Raw genomic sequence first — 23,999 nt, 5'->3', positions numbered from 1 at the left:
GGACTTAACTGAATAAAAAAATATATAAAGACTAAATCGATTATGAAGCCAACATATAAGAACTTTATTGCAGTTTTCTTATTTATATAACACAAATCTAAATTGTGTGCAAACATATATTATTATAGAAATCTAAATTGTGTGCAACAAATTGTGCTGAACTTTATTACATGCATAATGATCAAAGTCATTTGAGTGATACTTTAAATTAATTAAGCATTTATAAATTGTATAAACATTAAAGACTTATTCAAAAAATTACTATATTTAGAGAACATCTATTCCATAAAGACTATTTTTTTTTTAAAATTATCAACCACTAATTTTGATAGTTAACTAAAGAGGGGTTAATATTATAAAAGCCCTAAATTTTTAACGCGTAATTGGAAAAAACTCTGATATTTTTTTTATTATTGTTGTGGCCACAACTTTCTAGCAGAATTATCACTCTAGCCCACTTAACAAGTTTTCAGGTTAAGTTGGTTAACTTTTTTGCAAAATTAGTCCTAAAAAGTTCAAATTTAGTCTCTGAGGTTTGAAAAAAATTACATCACATGGTTTTTTAACTTTATTTTTCATTTTTTATTTATTTTCGGTTTTTTATAAATATATGTACATTTTTTATTTTCTTTTTATATATATACTTTATTTATTTTCATTTTTTAACTTTATTTTTCAAAAGTTTTTTTTTTAACCTTTTTACCTTTTGTTTTCTATTTTTTAGTGTATATATAGAGTATATTAGAGTTTTATTTAGGTTTTTTCATATTTCTTTTCGTATTATATTTTATTTTTTTTCACCTTTTTATTTTATTTTTTTTCTATTTTTTGTTATTTATGGTTTTTCTAATATTTTTTCTAAGGTTTTTTCATATTACAATTTTTGTTTTCTATTTTTTTTTCCTATTTAAGTTATTTATGGTTTTTCTAATGTTTTTATTTACTTTGATTCAAGTAAACGAACTTGAATTCAGTATAAATTACTATAACAAGTTTTTTTTATAAAGATCGACTATTATTATTATTTTTTGTTTTTTTTAGTCTATTATCAAATTGAAAAATATTATCTTGAATTTAATCTATTGATATCACATATAGAAATATGATTTAATTTTCAAGTTATATAACACATGGAAACACTAATTCTTAATAAACAAACTATTCTTTTTTTTTTTTTAATTTTCATTTTTTCGTAACGTAAATATAATAACACTAAAGAAAAAAAGAAAAAGAAAGAAAATAAGTTGGACCGAAATTACAAATATAAACATAACCACTTTATTTACTTGAATAAAAATAAAAAACAATTACAAAAACTATAAATTATCAAAATTGTAATATACTCTAATATATTAATACATTTTATATTTTTTTGAAAAATGTCAATCAAAAGATAAAAATACAAAAAAAAACAAATAATTGGAAAACAAATAAGAAAAAAAATAAAAAAATAAAAAGATGAAAAAAAATAAAATATAATACGAAAAGAAATATGAAAAAACCTAAAAAAAACTCTAACATACTCTATATATACACTAAAAAGGTTTTAAAAAACTCTAAAAAGGTTTTAAAAAATTGTTGAAAAATAACGTTAAAAAAATGAAAATAAGTAAAATATATATATAAAAAAAAGAAAATAAAAAATGTACATATATTTATAAAAAAACCGAAAATAAATAATGTATACAAAAACGAAAAATAAAGTTAAAAAACCATGTGGTTTAATTTTTTTAAACCTCAGAGACTAAATTTGAACTTTTTAGGACTGATTTTACAAATAAGTTAACCAACTTAACCATTAAACTCGTTAAGTGGGTTAGAGTGATAATTCTGCGAGAAAATTGTGGCCACAACAATAATAAAAAAATTATCAGCGCTTTTTCCAATTACACATTTAAAATTTAGGGTTTCTATAATATTAACCCAACTAAAGAGGTGTGCATTTTATCTAATAACCTAACTTCTTCATGAATGTATTGCGAAAGAGCATTATGCCTCACGAGTCATTCAAACACCATTATTTTCCCACCTTACTCCTAGAAATAATTACTCCTAGAAATAAGGTTTTCTTATGTTCAAATCAAAGGGCTACTGCATGTAGAGGGTTAGATAACAGTGTGCGTTGAGATTAATTTGGTGCCGATCATTTTGCATGTGTAGACCTCTTGACCTATGGCGGTGTCTCGTAAACGAATTCTTTCTTGTCATATGTTTCTTTCTTCTCTTCTTCCTTATTAGGCCAACCTGCATGCAACTTTACGAATTTACAAAATGGTATAATAAACGGAAAAAAAAAAAAAAATACTTATATCTATCTTGTTTGTATCGTCAACCTTATCAACATCATCATCCTCAACCTTATCAACATTCTCATTTTATTTTGATTATTTCATATCTTCTGCCTTATTCGGCCAGACCTATATCACAACATATTAATGTATTAAAGCACCTTACTAGAAATATAATTAATCCATTTACTAAACAAACCAAGCGTGCAGCTTTCTCCCCCAACAACTTTATCTTCGTCCCCACAAAATAGATGACCAAATGCCTTACACTCATCAAACATATGGTTGTAAAATTTTACCCCATGGCACATTAGCGGTTGACATTACCCTCCATTTTGATCGTAGCCTTCATACAAACAGTTAACACAACATTAATGTGAATAATTTAAAACTTATGTGCATGGTTAGCGGATAGTCATGAATATATTACGCAAAACACGAACCATTTGCAAAAGTTTCATCGTTGAACGTTGGTGTCGGTTCCTTTTAAACTACGACAATTTCATTCAAAAAAATGGTAGTCTTTGCTTATCAAATCCAAGTAACTAAGCAAAAAAAAATCTAAAATGCTAAAAACCCACTTCCCGAAGTGTTTTTGTACCAAAAAAATCAAGGTTTATTGATTACTTACTTGCATACCGTTGATGTTTTGCAATCAATAATCAACAAGTGCAAAAAATGATCTTTTCCACAGGGACGAAGACACCAATGACGAAAATTAAGTTTTGAAAAGTATAGACCTTTGAGGCATTTTGTCTTCCCTTTATGGCTCGCGATGTCTTTTTTTTTTGTTTTTTTTTTCTTTTCGACATAATAGTAATCTTTTTAAGACCCATAAAATAGTGGTCACCCAAAATATATTTTTGAAATATATCGTTATATTTTGTGAATAAAAAACAGTTTTGATTATAAAGCCTAAAATTATAGCCCTCTAGAAGTTATTTTCGAAACTGCATTCAAAGTTTCTAAGACCAGTCGTTATGGGTGTGAAACGTATTGAAGAGCCGACATGGCACCACAATAATGCCGTTATGGGAGGAGGAACACCGCCACCGCTTCGTTTTATGATGGTAATGTCACTCAACGGGAGAAAAAAGACAAACGGTCACATGACCGTTGCTCCAACGACCATTTTAAAAATAACTAAATAAATATTTGTAGCCTATAAATACTTACCATCTTACCCAATTTTATTCACACATTTTTTTTCTTTCTCTATATTTTATACAATTTTAAAACTTCTTCAACCAAAAAGTCCAGCAAAATCCAAATACCCCTCCGCCATACCCAAACCCACAACCTTTCCTATCGGATTCAATAGATACGAGAAGACATTATGAACAACTTGTCAATTCTTAGGAGTATCACCAAATGTATGGCGTCCGAAGATGCAGATTTGATGGAAACGTTGAAGTCCAAGATTCGGGACAAACTTAAGTGCAAAATTAAATTTTAGGATCATTTTATGTTTTTTTAATTTATCATATTTTTTTTCGGTCTTCTAATGTTTTTCTTTTCGATTTAAATTTATGGTTTATTTAAATAATATGTTTTATTTTAAATAGTATGTTTTATAAAATTATATTTGTTTTTATAATTATTTAAAAAAACTCAAAAAAAAATGATGATATAAAAATTATTTGGTGCAGATGTGTTGTTACCATTTTCTAGAATGATATTATAACTTGAAAGATAACGTGACGTGTGAGATGATAATTTTTTTGATGTTATAACACCGACTCATACTCACCGATCTTAGTTTTTTTTTAATAAAAGGCGTATTCCACATATTCGAGAAAACACAATCATTTTCATTTTGAATGATCATCCCGAAAAAAATTCAAGATTTTTAACAAGTTTTCGGTCTTAATTTTAATGATTTTTCATCCTGTAAACCTTATAAGAATATAATGAACTTAACTCAAGCTTTATTTATTTACTTTTATTCCTACTAAGATATTTAACTTAACTCAAGCTTTATTTATGTACTTTTATTCCTACTAAGATATTTAGAATTTTAGAGTTCAATTATTATACTCTCCATACAACTCTTTCAAAAAAATTCTACAATATATTAAACTATATAAGTTTTAATGGAATATATTTATGAAATCTAATTTATGACATTTAACAATTACGATGTTTTCTTTTTCTTATTAAAAAGTTTATTAATGACCATTAAATTTTATATTCATCCGAACGTTACTACGTTGAATTCCAACAATCTAAAGAATTAAGTGAGTGCCTTGTTGATCCAACTTTCTTATTGAATTTGTTGGACTTTCTAAATAATATTTTAAATATTTTACCAACAATCAAAAAGAATTGATTGAATGCGTTATTAATCCAATCTAACGATCTAATTACATATTTATCACACTTTGTAGAAATTTCTATGTTTATAATGTCTATATATAATAATATAATTTGTTGAATATAATTATAATATATAATACATATATAATTCTATAGTGAATATATAAAACAAAAAGGAAACAAGAGCAGATGGAGAGGAAGGAAATCTGATCCATTAGCATAACGTAGGAAACACATGTCCCATGTTGCGCTGTATAACACGTGCTCCACCTCACCATCACAACTGTAAACTCCACCCGCTCTAACCATCTTTAATTGCCAGCACGCCCGTCGATTTCGATTTCCGGTTTCCATCTTATTATTTATTAATTAATTAATGTTGTGACTAGTGGTTAACAATCTTATTCTTCATAAAATGCATTTTTTAAATTTTGTATATAAGATATATCGTGATCTTATCAATCAATTAAAGGAAGACGAATTGAAGATTCCATGTTAGCTTGTAAATCGGATAAGTATATTTAACATATAACCACCATTGATATAATATGGTTTACTGTGTTCATTTGATATAAAACATTTTAATATTAAATGGGAAAATGAATTAGAAGAGCAACCATTTTTGTCTTTTTATCATATTTAGATAATTTTTTTATATTTGTACATATTTTATTATTTAATTTGTTATATGTGTTTACATATAGTCATTATCATCGGCTATAACAGGTGACGAAATGACAACGGTAATATTTGAACAAATTAACAAGTTAAATGGTTAAATATATACAAAAAAAATAGATTAAATGTGAACAAAACAAAAAGTTAATTATTCTGATAAATCATTTTCCCCACTTTTAATAATGATTTTATTTTTCATATTTATTTGTATTATTTTTTTCAAACGTTATTTTTAAATATCTGTAAGTTCCTAAATATTAATCAATTTTAAACTTTACTTTTTAATTAATAAACATATTTTTGTTTTGTGAAATATTTTATATAGCCTCATATATATATATATATATATATATATATATATATATATATATATATATATATATATATATATATATATATATATATTGTTTTTAAGCATATATAATATTTTTAAAGTAAAGAGTGTCTAACAATAAAATTAAATAAATTAAATATGTAACAATAAGTATGGAGGGTCTTTTAAAAAAATAAAAAGAAAATATAACATAGCAAATAAAAAAATAAAATAAAATCTATATAATGTAAATATTTTAAAATTATTCCAACTTTTTAATATGTTTTTATCAGAAGTTTATAAACATTTAATTTTTTTTTAATACAACGTTTTAAATTGGAATTTAACGAAATTATTTTAAAATGTTATAAAAAAATATTAAATTGTCATACAAAATCTGTGAAATACTTTAAAAATGTTGTAAAGGAAAATTTAGAAATAAATGTATGAAAGTTATAAAAAAAATTATACGAAATTGTAAAAAAAAAAAAAACAAGTAAAATACTTGTCAGAAAAATTTAAAACATTTATAAAATATTTGGTTTAAAATCACTTTTATTAAAATTATATGAAATAAAAAAGTTTTTGAAAAAATTATAAACAAAATTTAAAACATTGTATTAGAAAAACGTATAAGAAAAAAAATATTATAAAGATGTTGTAAGAAATTATAAAAATCTTAAGAAATTTGTAAAAAAAAATAGTTCTAATTTAAACAACTTTTTTTTGTATATATTTGACCATTTAACTTGTTAAATGTGTTCACATATAACAAGTGACAATGGTAATATGTGAACACATTTAACAAGTTAGATGGTCAAATGCATACAAAAAAATAATAATAAAGTTGTCTAAATGTGAACAAAGATGTTTGAACCGCTAACGAAAAAAAGGATACGATAAAGAATTAGGGAGCCAAATACCTCGCAAGTCATTTTTCCAAATGAAATTGACTCAAGTTGCAACAACTTGATCAGTTATTAAAAATTATATATTTCAAAACATTATATATATATATATATATATATATATATATATATATATATATATATATATATATATATATATATATATATATGGCTGAGTTATTGTGAAAACTAAAAAAACGTGTGAATTTGGGAACTCATAATCAACTCATTATTTTTCAAAACCAAAAACACAAATATTCTCAAAATGGTGCGTCTAAGCCATATCTTAGCTAAAAGTATTTAATATTTTTTTATATTTATTTTAGAAATTTGCATGTATGCATAATCAACAGTCATATAGACTACTGATGAGCACAATCTACAATCATATGGATTGCGGATATGCACAATAAACAATCAAATAAACTACTGATGAGCAATCAACAATTCATATGACTGTTGATTGTGCTTATCAACAATCCATATGATTGCTAATTGTGCTCATTAGCATTCATACAAAAAAATCGTCAAATCTTTTTTTTTTTTTGAGCCAAGATATGACTTCGACATACCATTTTGAATAGACTGGTGTTTTTGGTGTTGAAAAATGATGATGTGATTATGAGTTCATAAGTTCTCACAAATCTTTTAATTCTCCAAAGAACTTGACTCTCTCTCTCTCTCTCTCTATATATATATATATATATACACACACACACACACACCTAGTATTTATATATATATATATATATATATATATATATATATATATAGAGAGAGAGAGAGAGAGAGAGAGAGAGGTTCAGGTGTTTAAAGTAATTATTGTGTTATTGTATGCATAAATGTGGACCAATCATTTTAAAAACCTAGATAAGGGCAAAATTGTAATCTTAGATTTTAATTAATTTTGGTAATTAATTATTCAAATCGTAAACCCTTTAATTTAGGCAAAATCGTTTACATTTACCGCTTTAAAACCCTAGATAAAAAACATTGACCTTTAACAATCAAGCAACTCTCGGCTGCTTCTCTCTCGGTTCCGGCATAGTGTGTGAAGGGAAGAAAGGTGGGTGGTTTAATCGATGGGATGAAGAGGCGGCAGTTGGTTCGAAGGAAGCAAGGATCACATGCATCGCCGACACCTCTTCGGTATGGTCGCCTCCTTTTAGATTTTACTTTTATGTCGGTTGGAGCTGGTGGGGTATGTCCGTGTTCGTTAGCATTTGGGGAGGATCAAATAAACTGTAAGGATAATCCGAAAAGAGAGAGGGTATTGGAGAGTTTTTTCGGGTAGTATCACGCGATAGCTATTGTGGCTGTTCTTATTGGAGAGTTATCGATCGATGCCCTACCCCTCTAATCAGATAAGTTTCTATTATATGTTCTTCTTCAATTTTGATTCCGATAAAAAGCATCCTCTTCTTGGTCTCTGATTCCTATCTTTACACACTCTATCACTATGTATTCCATTACAACAAAATCGATTAGGTAGGGACAAGCAAAATCAGCGGCGGCAGTAGGCGGCTCTGCCACTTCTTCCTTTTTTTTTCTGGCGGGTGAGAACGAGAGACAAGGAGGTCGATGGGTACAAGTTTCTTTCTTCTTCTTCTTATTTTGACTTATTTACTGTAAACCAATGAAGTTTAATCTTCAAATGTTTTTTTTTTTTTTTTTTTTTTTTTTTTTTTTTTTTTTTTAATTTGATTTGATTTCAATATATAGAATGGATGTTTAGGTTGATTGTTTGACAGAAATCAAAGAATTTTTGGATGTGTTTAGGTTTATTGTCTAATTCTTTCAAGGTGTAATATTTTTGGTGAATTGTGAATTTGTTCTGATTGTCTAATTTTTACAGGAAATTGAAAGTTGTTTTGATGCATACCAAGCGCTCGCTAAAATGCTTTAAGTGAATGGTATTTCTTCGTTTATAGTATTCTATCAGAAAATAATGTTTTTTTATGATAATCATGAACATATTCTGTTAGAATATCCCGAATTAATATAATTATTGGTAAATGAATTCTAATTCTATCAGAATGGAATCACGAATTCCAATTATGTTGGAATGGATTATGGATATTTTCTCACTAATTTATTCATTGAATTTGTTTCCACAGCAGCTGATACTTGAAGAACGGACCACGAAATTTGAACGACGCCTCTTAGCAACATTATTCTTTTAGAATGTATTAATGTCTTTGTTAGATTTTGATGTTTTTTTCCTGATTTGAAAGTTTTTAGTTTTAATCTTTAACAATAAATGTAATTCTTAGCAATTGTTACATGTATTCTATAAGAAATAATGTAATTTTTGTTTTAATTCTACAATTGCTGGTTCGAGAATTTGTTATTCTACAAGAAATTTTTAAAGTCATGATCAAGAAATATGTTCAAGAATATTTTTATTATTTTATGGTTCTAGAATATTTTTATATTTGAACTTAGTCAAACATATTCTGTCAGAATGTCCGAATTAAAAACCTTATAATTCGTAAAATCAGATTTTTAAAATTAATAGAATCTATAATCCCTTAAAACATGCAAATTTCCTTTATTAAATCTATATTAATTGACTAAAATACTCTTCTAGTTAAATTTGATGGTAATTTTCAATTATATTTAATTCAATAATATGTATTAATTACTTTATTAAAATAAGTAAAATGATTGGCCTACAATTATGGTTACAATAACACAATAATTACTTTGAATATAATAACGTAACCCTATATATATATATATATATATATATATATATATATATATATATATATATATATATATATATATATACACACACACGACGAATGCCCGCGCGTTGCGCAGAAACATTTATATAACTGAAATCTTTACAAATATATATTATTTAAATATAACAATAATGTTGTTAAATTTGATATAATAATTCGTATACTAAGTTGATATAATATATTGATTATTTTGAATTATATGATAATATATACATCTATTAAAACTGCATAATCTCAATCTTTTAAATGAACTCTACCATCTGGTTACTCATGAATAAAATTAAATATAATATATGGTTTAATGTTATGTATAGTTGTTGTTATTATTAATTAATTTTTTAAAATTTATTTACTTAACATTGTAATTTCTATCATTGTAATTATTTAAAACATCAAACAATTTTTTTTTTAATTTTAATGGTAATAATATAATCATTTATATAGAGGTATTTTGAACTATTGTTATTGTAAGTTATTTTAAGCTACTTATTTGAATTTTTTTAACCAATATAAAAATATCTTTAGGAAATATTTTAGTTAAATTGATATTACAATTTAGTTTTTGCATTTAGAACTACAATTTATCACTTTTAACTATTCACAAAATATTCTTTGGGTTTTTTAAGTGGAATTGAAATTTATATTGAAGTTGACCCTGTAATGATATTTTAAAATTAACAATTTAAGTATTTTGTCCAAAGTGTTCAAAAGTTGTAGCTTTAAACTGATAATAGTTTACATACAACAATATATTAAATCTAATAAATTAAGTTTAATATGTTGACATAACTTTATAAGTAGAAGTAAAAATATTATTTTAATATTGAAATTTAGTTTATTTATGATTACACTTTAGGTTTGATACTTATTTAACCTTATTAACCAACTTATAATCATTATTAGAAAGACACTACAATTTATCACTTTTAACTATTTACAAAATATTCTTTAGGTTGTTTAAGTTAAACTAAATTTTATATTTAAGTTGATCCTGCAATTTAAGTATTTTATAGAAATTGTTCAAAAGTTGTAGCTTTAAAATAATAATGGTATGCATACAACAACATATTAGACCTAATAAATTAATTATAATATGTTAAAAGTTAAAAACATAACTTTATAAGTATAAGCAAATATATTCTTTTAATATTGAAATTTAGTTTATATATGATTACACTTTAGGTTTTATATTTATTTAACCTTATTAACCAACTTATAATCATTATTATAAAGAAATTGAAAAGTCATGAGAGTTTCAAATGAATGTGATGAAAGAAAAAATGAATGGGAGTTTCAAATGAATGTGGTGAAAGGGAAAATGCTTCCTTTATAAGTATACTAGGCGAATGTCTGCGTGTTGCGCAGAAAAACCTATATAGTTGAAGTCTTTACAAATATATGTTTTTTAATATAATAATAACGTTGTTGTTAAATTTGATATAATAATTCGTATACTAAATTGATATAATATATTGATTATTTTGAATTATATGATAATATATACATCTATTATAACTGGATAATGTCAATCGTTTGAATGACTTCTACACGCGAGTTACAAATAAACAAAATTAAATATAATATATGGTTTAATGTTATTTATAGTTGTTGTTATTGTTGATCAAATTTGTTAAATTTTATTTTTTTAATTTTTATTATTATAATTATTTAAAACATCAAACATTGTTTTTTGATTTTAAAGGTAACAATATAATCATTTATATAGATTTATTTTTAACTATTATTATTGTAAGATATTTTAAGCTACTTATTTGAAAGATTTTAACGATTATAATAATATCTTTAGGAAATTATTTAGTTAAATTGAGATTCCAATTTAATTTTTGCATTTATCACTACATTTTATCACTTTTAACTATTTACAAAATATTCTTTGGTTTTTTAAGTGGAACTGAAATTTATATTTAAGTTAACACTATAATGTTATATTTAAATTAGCAATTTAAGTATTTTGTCTAAACTGTTCAAAAGTTGTAGCTTTAAACTGATAATTGTTTACATACACAACATTTTAATTCTAATAAATTAAGTATAATATGTTAAAAGTTAAAGGCATAACTTTATAAGTAGAAGTAAAAATATTATTTTAAAATTAAAATTTAGTTTATTTGTGATTACACTTTAGGTTTGATATTTATTTAACCTTATTAATCAACTTATAATCATTATTAGAAAGACACTACAGTTGATCACTTTTAACTATTTACAAAATATTTTTTGGTTTGTTTAAGTTAAACTAAAATTTATATATAAGTTGACTCTGTAATGTTATGCATAAATTAATAATTTAAATATTTTATACAAATTGCTCCAAAATTGTATCTTTAAAATGATAATGGTTTACATCCAACAATATATTAAAACTAATAAATTAATTATAATATGTTAAAAGTTAACAAACATAACTTTATAAGTAGAAGTAAATATATTATTTTAATATTGAAATTTAGTTTATATATGATTACACTTTAGGTTTGATATTTATTTAACCTTATTAAACAACTTGTAATTATTATTTGAAAGAAATTGAAAAGTAATAGGAGTTTCAAATGAATGTGGTGAAAGAAAAAATACATGAGAGTTTCAAATGAACATGGTTAAAGGAAAAATGCTTCTTTTATAAGTATATAAAGATAATGATAATGATAATGATATATATATATATATATATATATATATATATATATATATATATATATATATATATATATATATATATATATATATATATATATATATATATATATATAACCAAACATTAAAATGGACTGAGGTATTTTTTGGTGAGCCAGTAATATGTCAATATTTTAAATTTTAGTTATTATCGTCAAAAATATGTAGAAATGATCTATTTTAAACTTATATTTATATTTACTGGTTAAAGAGGCCAATTGGATTAAACTTGCATAGGTATATGAGGGGCCGACCCACCTTGGCTTGGATACAGGTTGATGATCAAGGCCCAAATATTTTATGAATCCATAACTATTTTTTAAATCTAATATTTATGTATAAATGTTATAATATAATTGTTTTTGTATATCTAATATATTTATGTGTATATTTTTAAGGAAAGTCTTTATATTTTAATTTTATTAAAGATTATGTAACGATTTTACCTACCTAAAAGTATAAAAAACTTGCAACTATTTACGCATTTATAACTTTATCTGGTTAGCAAATTATCGACTCTTGAAAACAAAGTATAATGTTTTTTTATTTAAGTATGACCAAAATTAAGTGTTTTGTTTCTTTCTAAAATGATGATTTGATATTTTATTTTAAACTTAATTTATTTTTTCTTTTTCACAAGAGTATAATTTACAATAATTGTTGTATTTTATTCATGTGATAGATGACATTATCAAATTTTAACCTTAGTGCATATTTGTTTTGAAAAGAGAACTTCCCAAATAAGGGTTTAAAGGGCACCTTTCGCACATCGATGAAGTCCCTTTGTGAATATAAGGTTATGTTTTATGCTGTGGAGTAACTGCTTGTGGACTTTAATGGTCATAATGGCTTAGTAATGTCATGATTTAAACTAGGGTCAACGAGTTATTTATCATATCTTCAACATATTACTAAGTCATCACAACCAAAATGGTAACTTATTGTATTTTTTGTGTCTATCATAATGTATTTTATAGGTCATCCAGTGACGGAGCTATAATCAAAGTAAAAGGTATCATAATTTTTTGTAAGACAATCCTATTTTTTTCCCAGGGTACTGGGCTTCCCAGGTTCAATTTTGGTTTTAAACCCAAACATTAATCGAATCCTTAGCTAACCTCAAGTCTTGTTATATAAACATGAAGTTGAACTATAGTTTGATATTTGAATCGATGCGAAACTCAAAGTAGATATCAAATGAAACACGAGCATAACAGGTTTGTATAATAGACAAAAATGGATGAGTTTACATGTGTTTGGCGATGTCGAATAGAATAGCTGGAAAAATAAAACAAAAGTAAACAAATGATACATAAGAAGTGAGAATCGATCCTGAGACCTTTGTTTCAATAAGTCAACAATTTAACCAACAAACTAGTTGTTTTTTTGTGTTTATAAGTGAAGGGATGCATATATATATATATATATATATATATATATATATATATACACACACACACACACACACACTATACCGAAAAATAAACTGAGGGATGCATAAACAAAAATTACATTATCAAAACTTTTTTTGAGGGGTATTCCGGGCTACCCCTTGAATTTTTGCCTATGATACCACTCGACCAAATGGGATTTAAAATGTGCATTTTCTTTTCTTCATCGACTTAATCGAGTGGAGATCAAGGGGAATGCCCACTAGGGTGAGTACCTTTCTCTTTGATCGATTTTCTTCAAAACTTTCAACTGCTTCAATCTCGTCCCGATTTTTTTATGAAACTTGAATTGCAACTCCCTATCATTATCTCAAGCATTATCCAATCATAAAACACTTTTCAAATCATCCAAAATATATGCAAAAAAGAAGATTTCACCGATTCATATAAAATGTCTTAAATATGTAAAATGCATGAAATGTAACATCTATATACAATCAATTGACCGAAATAAACATGCTAAATGATGCACCTAACAAATATATTTTGATATCTATAAAAAAAGTATGTTTGTTAACCGCCTCAAGATTAGGGATGGATCTTCATAAGGGCAAGGGGGCTGTGCTATTAATTTAATGTAATTAGAGTGTGAAATTTAAAATTTGAAATTTGAAATGAATAATTATTATTAATTTAATGTAATTAGAGTGAGAAAATATAAATTTTAAATTTGAAATAGAGAATTAATTGTTGGGTTTTGAGTATTCTAACACTCCTAAGTGTATATGCAACCCTAAATACCTTGGATCTATGTTTTCTCTATTATACATGCAATTATGAACATCCAAGGTATTATCCTAATCTAGCATACAAAATAATGAATATAACAAGATAGAATACATACCTCTTTGATGTAGAATGTCTTCATGAAGCTTGAGTGCCTAGTGCCTCAAGTGTGACACCTCAAATGGTTCACACAACACCAAATACACTTGGAATAACTTGAGAGAAACTTGAACAGTCCTAAAATCAGCTAGCCCTTTTCTTATTCTTCATAGTGGCCAATTTTTCCCAAAGAATATGATCTTATATAGTTGTTACAATTAGGGTAACCCCTAATTGTCATGGCCTTCCATTTCCTTGGATCCATGAGTTCAAATACACCATGGAGCATCCATGGACCATCTTATGGGTTTTAGCTCAACTCGATTATCCATGGAGCATTAGCCCACTATACAAGTATGAATGATTTACACAATCAACCCATATATTTAATTAGTCTTCTTTTGATCACTTAATTAATTCTAGATTAATTCTTGATCAATACTAGTTAAATAATCCTATTAATATATTAGAACTTATAATATATTAATCAACCTTAAGTGTTATTTCTTTCATTATAGTCTATCCAAGTGCATGATGCCATGCAACCCAAATAGACCATGCCGGGTTGGGTCAAGTCTTACCAATTATAGTTATGGACTTGGACATTAATCCAACATTAATAGGTTGACATGTGGCATGATATGTGTCATATAATATTAATGAGGATTTTTAATATTATGACACTTGTCAATATGAGAATAAACTTATTCCTTTACTATAATAAGGAGATAAGGAGATTCTACCACACAGATAAGAATAGTGAGGAGACCCACCTTGCACAGATGATTGATATAACTCACACCCGAACTGCCAGAACTAGATTCCACCTAATAATTACACCAATGAACTATAATTAATAATTAATAACAAATACCCATGTCTTAATCCATACTTCCAGATTAATAACAAATAACCATGCCTTAATCCATACTCCCGGATTAATAACAAATAACCATGTCTTAATCCATACTCCCAGATTAATAACAAATAACTATGTCTTAATCATTTCTTAAGGATTTACCCTAAGAATCATATATCACTCATTCCTAAGGATTCATCCTAAGGAATAGGCACGAAGTACATCGTCGCCAGGGTCTATACAATAGGCACTAAATCCATAGCTGCCAGGGTTTATACAACATACACTAAGTACATAGCTGCTAGGGTTTATACAACATGTGCTAAGTCTATAGCTCTCATTTATCGAAAGTATTATTCATGGGAATCCACCTGCAATACACGTCAATGGGTTTTTAGAGTACATCTGATGAACATATAGTTCACAACACCTACAAGTTGCAAGCCTGCTAGTGTTCCACGGACCGTCTAGAATAGTCCATGGTTGTCATTCATACTCTGCAGAATGACGGGGGCCAACGTTTAGGTAAGGGCTTCTCTCATATTCCACCCCTCACCCTCATCTCATGATCTATATCACTGATCATCTCGTTTATCCAACTCATCTTTCATCACATACCAACTATTTCATCTACCCATGTTTTACCGAATATTTTTGTATATATAAAGACATATAAAGTTTAAATCATTTAAAACTTGTATAAATCATTCATTCAACATCCATCTCAAATAAACAAACAGTATCTATTCACATAGCACGTGTTTTATATAAAATACTTCATATCTATGTGTAAGATGAAAGTGACTATACACTCACATGATTTAAGGATAATCGGGCAGCATTTCGTTTCTTAAAACGATCGTTTCCGATAAAACCAGGATGTTTTCTCAAAAAACCGGGCTTCACGCGGGCATAGTTTCGACTTGAAAATTTTTTTTCTCAGGATCTTCGGGACTCCGGGCTTGCTTCGGGTGTTAGGGGCGTTCCCGAGGCTTCGGGGGGTTTAGGATAGGTTAAAAGTGGTATAAAGAGTGAAAGAGAATGAGAATTGTAAACCATTTCCGAAAAGTCTCGCATCCTATTTATAGGAGGTTGTGGCCTCGCGTTACGTTGAGCGTAATTCTTGGTACGCTGGGCATATGCCTCGTGCGCTGAGCATAGGGCAACGTGGTTTCCACTCGGTTCCAGGCCTCGGACGTGCCAAACTTACGCGATAGGTGTCCTCCGTTCGAAGAAAGAGGCGACGTGGCCAACTCTTGACCTAGTTCGAGTACGCTGGGCGTACGGCTTCGAATAAGTCTCGATTTTTTATTTAAAAACTTCAAAAGTTCATATCTTTTGCATATGATCTCCATTTTTGACGTTCTTTATATCCATTGTTGACTTTATTTTTAAAGTTATATTTTTAACAGGCGGTACAGGAAAAGTTCGTTAAAAATTCATAACTTCTTCATCTGACATCCGTTTCCGTCTGTCTATTTACCGTTAAAATACAATCAACAAGATCTTCGATTCTCGTTTAGGTTGTTTCGGCTAAAAATCACTCTATCTAAAATTCGAGTTTCGGACTGCATACCGCTATGCCAAATCTTAGAAAATTCATAACTTTCTCATATGAAGCCAGATTTGGACATTCTTTTTATGCATGCTCTCGGTTTAACGTATACTACGACTTTCGTTTAGATCATTAAAGCTAAAAAGCACTTTATCGTAAATTCACTTTTTTTACGTCATATAGTGTCTTGCCGGTTTTGTTGCGAAACTTCGACAGGTTATAACTTCTTCGTTATAACTCGCATTTTGGTATTCTTTATATCTCTGGAATCCTTATTTCAACCGCTACAACTTTTTTCATACATATCGGGGTTATTTATCATTTATTTTCGACGCTTAATTTTTTTATCCTTAATTCATTAAATTATAATAATTAAGTATAAAACACAAAATACTCAAATAATACATCTTAGTATTTCAAAACAAATTACAAAGGTTGACCTAGACTATTACATCATCATTAATGCCTAGCCTAGAAACACGGGCGTTACAATTCTCTCCCCCTTAGGATGATTCCGTCCTCGAAATCACACATTAGCAAACAAATGCGGATAGAGACTCATCATGTCACTCTCCGTTTCCCAGGTGAGATTTGGCCCATTCGAATGTTTCCATCGCACAAGCACTAAATCGACCATCTTATGTCGCAACTTCTTAGTCTTACGGTCAACAATCGCATCTGGTTCTTCAATTAACCTCTTGGTTTCATCCAACCTTAATTCAGAAATTGGAATTATGTCGGGAACTTCTCGCGTGAACTTCCTCAAATAACACATGTGGAAAGTGTTATGAATACCATCTAGTTCTTCTGGTAGTTTTAGCTTGTAATCTTGGTTGCCAATCCTTTGAAGAACCTTAAACGGTCCAATAAACCTTGGACTCAAGTTTCCCCGAACCACGTAACAAACTCATCTTAGTCGGACTCGATTCGATATGACCTTTAGGGTCGGAATATCAATCATTTTCTTAGTCATTACCGAAAAGATGGTAACGACATACTTGAACAAAAACGAAATCAATTACTAGCTTCTTGGTAACCTTGTGACTTTCCCTGATCCAAGTGTGAGTCATGTGCTTCCAGTAGTATAGGCCTCTACTATTACTGACACCTACTCATACTCGTCCCAAGTATTGTCTCGCAGTTTTCCAAGTCACCATTCAAAAATTTCACATAATCATTTAATACATCAGATAACAAAACCAGGGTTTATATTATTTCTTGAAACGATTACACAGAGGTTCAAGTTTACCCTATACTATGCCTCTAATAGGGTACACCACATGTTACTATTCACATTGCTACTTCATAACTTGATTTTTTTGTATATGAAGTCCTCATCCTTGATTCCTCGCATCGTCACTTGCTTCACCGAGGATCATTTGGAATGCCCTTGGCTTTAGCTTTGGCAGTTCATTTGGCTTCATTGCCTTTTCCCTATTCAGGCAATGTTGCTTGAAGTGTCCTTCTCCATCACACTTAAAGCGTACTTCTCTCTGGGTTGTGCATTCATGGGCATAGTGACCAGTCCTCCCACATTTGAAGCATGTTACCTCTTTAGGACATCTCCCAGTATGTTTCCTTCTGAATTTGTCATACCACCTTTCTTCATTACTATCCCCATACTTCTTGTTGTTGGGGTCAGACTTCAGGAACCTATTTTTATTTTCAGATCTTGAGGATCCCTCAAACTTCCTCTTCTTCCTCTCGAATCATACTTCGAGAATTTACTTTTCTTATTGGACCTCGATGATCCATCGAAGTTTCTTTTCTCACCAACCTCTGCCCTCTCCTAACCCCTTTCTTTTAACTGGGTTTCCATATTTTTAGCTGCTCGGACTGCTGTCTTCAGAGTAGCTGCCATCTTGACCGTTGGGCCAAAGTCGGCTAACAGTCCTGTAACGACTCGTCTCTGGTATGTTGCTTCCATGATATTTATTTAGAAGTTTTCAAGAGGGACTCGGCGAGTCTATAGCCCGACTCGTCGAGTAGGGACGGGATTTCGAGCACGTGTAAGTCGGCGACTTGGCGAGTCCATATTCGGGACTCGGCGAGTCTGCCTGCCAGGAAGAAACCCTAAATCCCCGGGTTGCTCACTATTTAAGCAATGTTATGTGCCCCAAACTCGCCTCCTTCACCCTCAGAGAGCTGTGAGAAACCCTAAACCATCCCTTGATTGATTTAATGTGTTTTGTGTGAATTCTTGAAGGCTTGAAGAAGAAAAAGAAGAAAGGATCAAAGAGAAGAGGTGTAGAGCAAGGATCCAAGGTCAAAATCAGAGTTCATTGAGGTATTTCTCGGAATCCTTCTGTTTTATGCTTAAAACCTCAATTAGAACACTTCTAGGGCTAGTTTGATGTAGTTTCCAAACCTTATAGTCGTATGGATACCTTAATAGGTCGAGATATCCCTAGATCTGTTCATTTAGGAGTTGTAGAGCCCAGATCTATTGCCTTTTTGAAGTTGCTTCGCATGAGAACCCTAGATCTAGCCTTTATTATGCTTTTTGAGCCTTATAATCTTCATGGATGCTTATGGCACGTAAAGATAGAATCTTTACGTGTTAATCGAGCTAAGGGAGCCCAGATCTATAAGTTTTATATGCTGGATTCAAGCAGAATCGAGTTTAGAGTAACTGCATGCATGCGACTCGGCGAGTCGAGTCGCGAGTCCCCAATTTTTCCCCTTTTGAGTGATGAAGAGTGGGGACCAGTGAGTAGTAGAGTGGACTCAGTGAGTTGGAGGTCAGAGTCAGTGATGGAGGGACTCGACGAGTTGTTCATACAACTCGGCGAGTCCAAGACAATCTTCTTAGCTCAAGAACAACTCGTCGAGTTGTTCATACGACTCGGCGAGTCGGATGCAGATTGCCTGAGTCTTAGAATCGAAAGGGAACTCATCGATTCGATGCCATACTCGACGAGTAGCAGCGAGTAGGGTTGAGAAGTGAGAATAGAGACTCGGCGAGTTGGCGGCCCAACTCGGCGAGTCAGGTCAACTGTAGGTTGACTTTGACCGGGAGAGTTGACTTTTACCAAGGGTAAAAGAGTCATTTTACCCCAATTCAGTTATTAGTAGTTGATTGAGTGTGTTTATGGAATTGTAGCCGGGGAGATACTGGAGCAGCAACAGATAGCTTCCAGAGCCATACACACAGCAGCCAGTTCACGAGGTGAGTTTCCTTCCAGTAGGAACGGGTCTACGGCCACAATGCCGGCCCGTTTAGTTAACAGTAGTTCTGGACTTCAGTCCGATGCAGTAGTTAGAGCGCTTGATGTCTTTGTGATTCAAGCATGTTTTGTGTTATGTGTTCCGGACTTCGGTCCGATGCAGTATATGTCTTATGTTAGCGAATACGTGTTTATGATATGCTATGTTCAGACAGTTCCGGACTTCGGTCTGATGCAGTTAGTTCCGGACTCCGGTCCGATGCAGGGGACAAGGTCCCAGTCAGTTCTGGACTTCGGTCCAATGCAGCTAGTTCCGAACTTCGGTCCGATGCAGTCAGTTTCGGACTTCGGTCCGATGCATTCAGTTCCGAACTTCGGTCCGATGCAGCTAGTTCCGGACTTCGGTCCGATGCAGTGGGCAAGGCCCAGTATGTGCTTTATTTGTTATTGTGTGGTATGTGGTAGTTTGGGGGAGCTCACTAAGCTTCGTGCTTACGGTTTCAGTTTTTGGTTTCAGGTACTTCCACAAGTAAAGGGAAGAGCTCGGGATGATGGCATCGCACACACCACAGCTTCAGTTTTGTCCTGGGAGTCGATTTAGTTTCTTAGATATGTTTTGATACAGATGTGACATAGTTTTTCTCACAGTATTTTAGTATGGTTTGAGATATGCAGCGTATGGTTTAATATGTGATACTCAGTTTTTATGATTTTTGGTTATATTAAAAATGAAATTTTCGGGTCGTATTTTTGGGATGCTACAAGTTGGTATCAGAGCCTGGGTTTGAGGGATTCGGATACACTTCCGGGTGTATCTGAACTCAAACTAAGGAAAAATAAAAAGATTTTCAAAAGGAAAATGTTTTCTAAAGAATTTTGAAAAGCACTTAGAAAGAAAAGAATTTTTAAACGAGATAAGGGTGTGGTGCATGCGACCGGCCGAGCTCAAGTAAGTGTTCCCCAAAGTACCCATACGAGTTTATGTTATGTTTATCAACTTTTGTAGAACAACATGCTAGAATAGGACTAAGGATCTAGGAGTGATGCCTTATGTGCCTGCTTTATGTGTTTCAGTTGTATGAGAATTGCATGCTAGTTATTGAGTAGACAGCAAGTAGGATAGCCTGATTAGGTTATGCCTGATAGTATGAGCTTAGCACTTTATGCTAGTACAGTTCCTGTAAGTAGATAGAGTTGATTGAGATTGTTACCCTTGTCTGAATGCTGCTTGCTTCGTGCTATGTGGGACTCTGAATAATGGGAGTTAGACATTAGGCGAATACGTCACGTCACATGTGATTAGGGTTGAATAATCTTAGAGTGCCGGATTTGATCCTACTGCGCAGCTCTTGTTTGAGTCCAACCATTATAGGGACGAGTCGGGTACTCGAAGGATTATCTGAGCCTCGTCACATGTGATGGTATTCGGGTAATGGCTAATTGGCATTACAAGGAGGCCTGTAGCAGCTGAGGACTGGATAGAGTAGAATCAGAGATTTCCCTAGGGCAAGCCTAGGATGAGAGTAGCAGAGATCAGTAGTAGTAGTAGTGACTTGGTGGAGTCAAGTCAGTTCTTGAGGAAAGTACGGATAGATGTGGAAGGTAGTATGGGCCCGTACTACTGAAAGCAGAGGATCCGTACTCGAATCAAGGAAGGCTGAGGCAAGACCAGGAAGCTAGTAGTAGTATCAATGATCCCTTGTGATATTTCAGTTTTCTGATGTTGCCATGATGTGTTTCAGAATGTTGGTTTTGCGTTCGAGGCTAGCAGACGGCAGTACCGGTGCCGGGGAGGGATCAGGATCAGGCTCGGGGGCCGAGCGTATGGATGAGCAGACCAGAGAGTTTCTTTTTTCAGAGATTACTCGTATCATACTGGATCAGACTCCCGTGATCTTCGGTTCGATCAAGGAGGGTATCCTAGAGCTGATGGATGAGAGGTTGGGCACCTTCCGTGCCGAGGTGGCGGCCATGATGGGGTCGCGCACACTTATGTTTAGGGAGTTCAGAGCATGTGGAGCTCCAGATTACCAAGGGGCGCGGGACCCCATAGCGAGTACTAGATGGTTGGCGGATGTGGCCAACGCTTTCCGCACGAGCAGGTGTCCCGAGGGGGACAAGGTTAGATTGGCGTCCTGTCTTCTGAAGGACAGGGCACGGGATTGGTGGGAAGAGGTCGGACATAACATTGGAGATGATGCAGCGCTAGATGCCATTTCCTGGGCTGATTTCTCTACCAGGTTCAGGGCGGAGTTTGCACCGGTTATTGAGGTGCAGCAGTTAGCTAGAGAGTTTTAGGACCTCACCCAGACTACAGAGACCATGGCGGAGATCGCCTCCAAGTTCAGGGAGAGGGCTCTTCTCGTTCCTTAGTATGCAGCCGATGAGGAGATGAAGAAGGCCCGTTATCATGAGATGTTGCGGAGCGATATTCGCCAGTTTGTGAGCCGGTCCAGCTGTAAAACGCTGGATGACATGATTGCTAGGGCTCGGGAGAGGGAGATTGACCTTGAGATGGAGAAGAAGAGGAAACCGGAGGCGTTTTCGGGTACAGGTAGTTCGGGCAAAAAGCCCAAGGTTTCAGATCACAGATCCAGGAGTCAGCAGAGCCACGGTCGATGTGGCAAGTGTGGGAGATTGCACGATGGGGTGTGCAAGGCAGGGAGTTCCGGTTGCTACAAGTGCGGTCGGACTGGGCATTTGAGCAGGGATTGTACGGCCCCTGCTACCGCCATTGCAGCATCATATCTGATTTGCTTTCAGTGCAATCAGAGGGGACATAAAAAGTCCCAGTGTCCGAGTTTAGTTGCAGCAGGGAAGGTGGCTGCACCTGCCCCTGCTACTTTGAGAATTACAGATGGACGGCAGGGCCAGGCTGAGGCGCCAGTGGCGAAGAGTAGAGCTTTTCAGATGACAACTGAGGAGGCACGAGCGACTCCTGATGTGGTGACGGGTATGTATCTTCCCTTCATCTCTATATTATTATTGATTGATTATTGCTTATGATTATATGTTTTGTATAGAGTCGTTCTCTGTGAACGACATTTCTGCTACAGTATTATTTGATTCGGGGGCTACCCGATCGTTTGTATCGCTAGCGCTTAGCAAGAGATTTAGTAGAGCTCCAGGGGAGCTGGATTGTCCACTAGAGGTCGAGATAGCAGATGACAGGAGCGTGAGGGTCGCCAGAGTGCATAGAGGATGTTCTCTTCAGTTGTTTGACGAGCAGTTTTTGCTGGACTTGGTCCCTATTCCCCTGCGAGGGAATAAGGTCATAGTAGGCATGGATTAGTTGAGTCCCCATGGGGCCGTGATTGATTGTGAGCTGCAGCTAGTGAGAGTTTGCACTCCCAGTGGGGGAGAGTTAGTGATTCAGGGCGAGAGGCCACAGCACGGACCAGGTTTTTGTTCAGCCGCGAGAGCGAGGCGCTATTTTCAGCAGGGTTGCGCCGGATATGTAGCTTATGTTTTGGATGCCCGGGAGAAGGGTAAGGTGGCAGTAGATGATGTTCTGGTGGTGCGAGACTACCCTGATGTATTTCCAGAGGATTTGCCTGGAATACCTCCAGAGAGACAGGTCGAGTTCGGAATTGATCTGATTCAGGGTGCAGTGCCGATAGCTAAGGCACCTTATCGGTTAGCTCCCCCTGAGATGCAGGAGTTGTCTACGCAGTTGCAGGAGCTGCTAGACAAGGGTTTCATCAGGCCGAGTAGTTCGCCTTGGGGAGCTCCGATTTTGTTTGTGAAGAAAAAGGACGGGTCGCACCGTATGTGTATAGATTACCGGGAGTTGAATAAGGTAACGGTGAAGAACCGTTACCCACTCCCGAGGATAGATGATTTGTTTGACCAGCTTCAGGGAGCATCTTGGTTTTCCAAGATCGATTTACGTTCCGGGTATCATGAGATGCGAGTCAACAATGAGGATGTGTAGAAGACTTCTTTCAGCACCAGGTATGGTCATTATGAGTTTGTGGTGATGCCATTTGGGCTCACCAACGCTCCAGCCGCATTCATGGATCTCATGAATCGCGTGTGCAGGCCGATGCTGGATCGGTCTATGATAGTATTCATTGATGATATCTTGGTGTATTCCAAGACGCAGGAGCAACATGAGGAGCACCTGAGAGAGGTGCTAGAAGTTCTGAGGAGGGAGAGACTTTTCACAAAGTTCTCCAAGTGCGAGTTTTGGTTG

The 23,999-nt window shown here is 32.3% G+C and overlaps 1 long non-coding RNA gene across 1 annotated transcript; it reads right to left on the bottom strand.

Annotated features, from left to right (window-relative positions):
* Positions 1–1,746: 1,746 nt before the first annotated feature.
* LOC145090547 (uncharacterized) lies at positions 1,747–3,081 on the bottom strand. Its single transcript, XR_013701642.1, has 4 exons — positions 2,920–3,081; positions 2,488–2,634; positions 2,334–2,417; positions 1,747–2,244 (listed from the first exon to the last, which is right to left on the bottom strand). It is a non-coding gene; the product is annotated as an uncharacterized LOC145090547 (long non-coding RNA).
* Between the last annotated feature and the right edge of the window lie 20,918 nt (positions 3,082–23,999).

The sequence above is a fragment of the Lactuca serriola genome, chromosome 2, assembly GCF_051521515.1.
Source record: "Lactuca serriola cultivar US96UC23 chromosome 2, Lser_US96UC23_V15, whole genome shotgun sequence".
Classification (NCBI taxonomy): Eukaryota; Viridiplantae; Streptophyta; class Magnoliopsida; order Asterales; family Asteraceae; genus Lactuca; species Lactuca serriola.
This window is presented reverse-complemented; position numbering and strand designations above follow the sequence as displayed.